We start from the raw sequence: 5,582 nt of genomic DNA on the forward strand, positions 1-5,582 counted from the left end.
TTTGTAAAGGGTATGCTGAAAAAATGTGGCTTCACTCTCCTAAAAACTGCGGGAGGCCATATTGTGTATGGTAGGATTCCGTGCTTTAATAATGAATGACTAGACTAGTCAGTAAAAGTGGTCACTGTGCGCCATATTAATTAAATAGCGCCCCAGTCTAAATATTCCTTAGAAAGGTCCATGTTGAACTAGTACATAAATTATGACAGCTGAAAAACATCGAAATTGGTATGAATGAATTCCAAATAATTCTTTTACTATGGAACAATATCTGGACAATGTTACGTCTGATCACGTGACTCAGGTGGAAGACGCATCAGCCGGAACTGCCTACAAATTATAAAATGGCTTTTGGCCAATTAAAGGCTCAGTTTCACGTGTTAAATAAGCCACCGTAATTATTAACTGCATATCAAGAAATAGTTAATGACATACTACTATATAGAGAGTCCCTTATTATGCAGAGTATTTTGGGCAAATTAGATCAGTTTTATCCCAGGATGCGACCCACACCTTTCGACTAACACCCAGGTACCCATTTTACTGATGGGTGAACATAGACAACCGGTATCTTATGTTTTCCAGTCGTACCGGGGGATCGATCCCGGGCCTCAGTGTGTGTGAACTGAGTGCTCTGGCACTGTCCAATTATTCCACAAAAACAGCTTAATAAAATTGGTACTTAATAACTTACACAACCTAACATCAAGAAATTGTTTCTTCTGAACAAAAACACATCAGCAAAAAACGTTTAATGTGACCACCAGATACATTTTGTAAAGTAAAAGGTCACAAGTGCAACTAATGTGACATTTTTATTGTGGCAACGTTTCGCTCTCCAGGAGTTTTGTCAAGTTAACGGCTTGATAAAGCTCCTGGAGAGCGAAAGTTGCCACAATAAAAACGTCACATTAGTTGCACTTGTCCTTTTACTTTACATATTGTCGGTAATTCTATCAACTTTCTTACGAGATGTATTTTGCAGTTAGAGTCCAACAAAATTTGTGGCTACATAGAATTAACTCATGAATCATTTCATCCATTTCATTCTGTGCATCACGAATGAAGTTTGGAGTGTTCACAATTGTTATATTATAACTGGAGGGATGTGGTAAACCTGTAGGGATCATACAGCACCTATGTAATGAGAAACATTCAAAATTCGATCCAAGAAAGGGGATGAAAACTCCGGTACAATGGTTCAAGATCTTATCTTTCACTAGTATCAAGGATAAACAATACACAAGGGTAAAATACTGAAATAATTTACAATTTGAGATTAAAAATAACATTTACACACACTATTGGATATACCAAACAGGAGTATTAAATTTTGAAGCCGATCAAAGGATCCTGTTTACATCTACCACGTGGAAAGAAAATTAAGAATATAGTATTTGAAGCATTGTACATAGGGCATTCACACCTGCAAATAGTCCCAGTAATCCTTCACAAGGTACATTAAACAAGAGTCGAAAATTTGAAACTCATTGTATAAGGGGTTCTCGCATAATGAACGAAAAGTTGTGACTAAGCGAACGAAAATGTTGTCGGTATTTTATACCTTTCTTGCACAACGTTGCTGAAAATGTTCCGAAAAAAAATTAAAAAAAAAAAAAGTATCCCTTGTTTAAACTTAGAAATACAAAATAACTGCAGATGTTGCTTCTTCCAGATAATTTTTCTTATTTAAATTCTATTTAAAATTATCTACAGTACTAACAGAAAAAAATATTTCATTTTGATTTGATTTATTTTAAAATTGGCAAAAAATAGCAAACTGGCATCCTAGAGTCCAACATTAGTACAAAAATATTTCTGTTAAGATTTACCAGCATTTAGGGTTAGAATCTGATCCAGAGAAGCATTCTTCACTTAATACACTCAAAAGAATTTGCTTAACCCTTAAACTGTCCAGATGTAGATCTACGTTTCCACCGCTAGTGTTCCAAACGTAGATCTACGTTTCCACCGCTAGTGCTTCGAACGTAGATCTACGGTTATTTTCCACCACCCTGGACAGGCTTCTCTGTCATTTTCCATTGCCCTGAAATTGTTTCCCTGTCACATTCCATCGTCCTAGACGGGTTTCCCTCTCATATTCCATCACCCTGGACGAGTTTTCTTGTCGTGTTGCATCGCCCTGGATTGGTTTGTGTGTCAGTCGTCAGTGTTCAGTGGTCAGTCGTCACGTGAGGTCACAGACCCTGAGCTGCTTGGGGATTAGCGTGGACGGTTACAAAGCATGGCTTGCTTCTACAGTGTTTTAAAAGCTGAGGTTGGAGAGTTGAAGGAGGAGGTCTTGCTTCTCCAGGAGGAGATTAGGAGGCTGAAGGTCCACCTCAATGGGCCTGGGAGAGAGTGTGAGGTGGTTGGAGATGTGGGGAATGAGGCTTCTAGCAGTGAGGTGCAGTCTGTCTCTCACTGTGAGGAGGCTGTAGGTGGGGTGGTAGCAACGGCTACCAGCAGTGAGGTGCAGCCCAGCACCTGCTACAAGTGGCGAGTTGTTCACAGTAATGGGAGGCGCATCAGAGTAAGGAAAGTTAAGAGTGCAGATCTGAAGGTAGGAAATCGCTTCTCTGTTCTCCAGGATGAATGTACTTCAGTGGCCAGTGAAGGTAAGGGTACTACTGCCCCTGCTAATGAAGGTAAGCGCATTCTTGTGGTTGGTGACTCTCAGGTAAGATATGTTGATCGTGCTTTTTGTAATAGGAATAAGAAGATGAGAGATAGAGTGTGCTTCCCTGGAGCTGGTGTTGGGGACATTGTCAACAGACTGGATAATATCATGTCAGGTAATGGGAACAAGCCCATTATCTGTCTCAGTGCTGGTGGAAATGATATTGGGAAGGGTAGGAGAGAAGAGCTGCTAGATAAGTACAGGTCAGCTATAGATTTCATTAAGTCTAAGGGAGGGATCCCAATCATATGTAGCATCTTGCCTAGAAGGGGAGTAGGAAATGAATGGTTGTCTAGGGCAATTGGTGTAAATTGCTGGCTAGACAGATACTGCAAGGAACTTGCAATCCCATTCATTGACAACTGGAACAACTTTTATGGCAAACATGATATGTATGCAAGGGATGGGGTTCATCTCTCTGGGGCAGGGGTGGTAGCACTTGCAGACTCGATTGAGAAGGCCATTGGTGAAATGCCTATGATTTTAAACTGATGGAAGATAGAGGTATGGGTGTGTGTGGGAAACAAGCAGGTTGCAACACTAGGGTTGGAAACAGTAAATGTATAAAAGGCATTCAGCATGAAGTTATAAATAAAGACAATAGAACAGGTCAGCAAACAAAGGGGGACAGCAGAGGGCAGCAAGGGACTAGCTCCCTTAAGGTTTACTATACTAATAGCAGGAGTGTTAGAAATAAGATAGATGAGCTAAGATTAATTGCAAGTGCAGGAAACATAGATATTATTGCTATAACAGAGACCTGGCTCAATCTGAAAGATAGAGAGATGCCCTCTGAATGTCACATACAAGGCTATAAATTATTCCACACTGACAGGGTCAACAGGAAAGGTGGTGGAGTAGCGATGTATGTCAGAGACAATTTAAATTGTTGTGTTAGACAAGATATTAAATTAGAAGCGTCAGCCACTGAATCTGTTTGGTTACAGCTTCTCGAGGGCCGAGAAAAACTAATTTTGGGTGTGATTTACAGGGCCCCAAATCTTGATAGGGAGTGCAGTAAACTTCTATGGGACGAAATTCGTAAGGCATCTACATACGAAAATGTTGTGCTAATGGGAGATTTCAATTATAGACAGATTGACTGGAGCAATTTGACAGGAAATTTAGAGTCGGGTGACTTTCTTGATACGATCCAGGATTGTTTTTTAAAACAGTTTGTGACAGAGCCAACTAGGGGAAATAACCTCCTTGACTTGGTTCTTGCCAGTAGGGAAACACTAATTAATAATCTTGAGGTTAATGATGAGCTTGGGGAGAGTGATCACAAATCACTCAGTTTTAACATATCATGGAATTCCCCTAATAATGGCAATCAAGTCTCCGTCCCTGACTTTCGCTTGGCTGATTTCATAGGACTGAAAAATTACTTAGGTGGGCTGAACTGGAATGACCTGACTAGGGGTCAGGTAGGTGGTGATGGTTGCCGATATGATGCTTTCCAGGGCATAGTTCTAGCTGCTCAGTCAAATTATGTTCCAAATAGGGAAATCAGATCAAACAAAAATGATCCTAAATGGATGAACAATAGATTAAAATATCTGATTGGTCAAAAGAGAGGCATATATAGGCAAATCAAAAGAGGAGAGGGGCAATTAAGAAATCGATATATTCAGTTAAAGAGAGAAATAAAAAAGGGAATTAGAAAAGCAAATAGAGATTATGAGGTTAAAGTTGCAAGAGAATCGAAGACTAACCCAAAAGGATTCTTTCAGGTATACAGAAGTAAGATCAGGGACAAGATAGGCCCACTCAAAAGTTCCTCGGGTCAGCTCACTGACAGTGATAAGGAAATGTGTAGAATTTTTAACACATACTTCCTCTCAGTTTTTACACAGGAGGATACCAGCGATATTCCAGTAATGATAAATTATGTAGAACAGGACGATAATAAACTGTGCACTATTAGGGTCACAAGTGACATGGTCCTTAGGCAAATAGATAAATTAAAACCTAACAAATCCCCAGGCCCTGATGAACTGTATGCAAGGGTTCTAAAGGAATGTAAAGAGGAGCTTAGCACACCTTTGGCTAATCTTTTCAACATATCACTACAAACTGGCATGGTGCCAGATAAGTGGAAAATGGCAAATGTGATACCTATTTTCAAAACAGGTGACAGGTCCTTAGCTTCGAACTATAGACCAATAAGCCTAACCTCCATAGTGGGAAAATTTATGGAATCAATAATTGCCGAGGCAGTTCGTAGCCACCTTGAAAAGCATAAATTAATCAACGAATCTCAGCATGGTTTTACAAAGGGGCGTTCCTGCCTTACGAATTTATTAACTTTTTTCACTAAGGTATTTGAGGAGGTAGATCATGGTAATGAATATGATATTGTGTATATGGACTTCAGTAAGGCTTTTGACAGGGTCCCACATCAGAGACTATTGAGGAAAATTAAAGCACATGGAATAGGAGGAGAAATTTTTTCCTGGATAGAGGCATGGTTGACAAATAGGCAGCAGAGAGTTTGCATAAATGGGGAGAAATCAGAGTGGGGAAGCGTCACGAGCGGTGTTCCACAGGGGTCAGTGTTGGGCCCCCTGCTGTTCACAATCTACATAAACGACATAGATGAGGGCATAAAGAGCGACATCGGCAAGTTTGCCGATGACACCAAAATAGGCCGTCGAATTCATTCTGACGAGGACATTCGAGCACTCCAGGAAGATTTGAATAGACTGATGCAGTGGTCGGAGAAGTGGCAGATGCAGTTTAATATAGACAAATGCAAAGTTCTAAATGTTGGACAGGACAATAACCATGCCACATATAAACTAAATAATGTAGATCTTAATATTACGGATTGCGAAAAAGATTTAGGAGTTCTGGTTAGCAGTAATCTGAAACCAAGACAACAGTGCATAAGTGTTCGCAA

Source organism: Cherax quadricarinatus, unplaced genomic scaffold (genome assembly GCF_038502225.1).
Source record: "Cherax quadricarinatus isolate ZL_2023a unplaced genomic scaffold, ASM3850222v1 Contig326, whole genome shotgun sequence".
NCBI lineage: Eukaryota > Metazoa > Arthropoda > Malacostraca > Decapoda > Parastacidae > Cherax > Cherax quadricarinatus.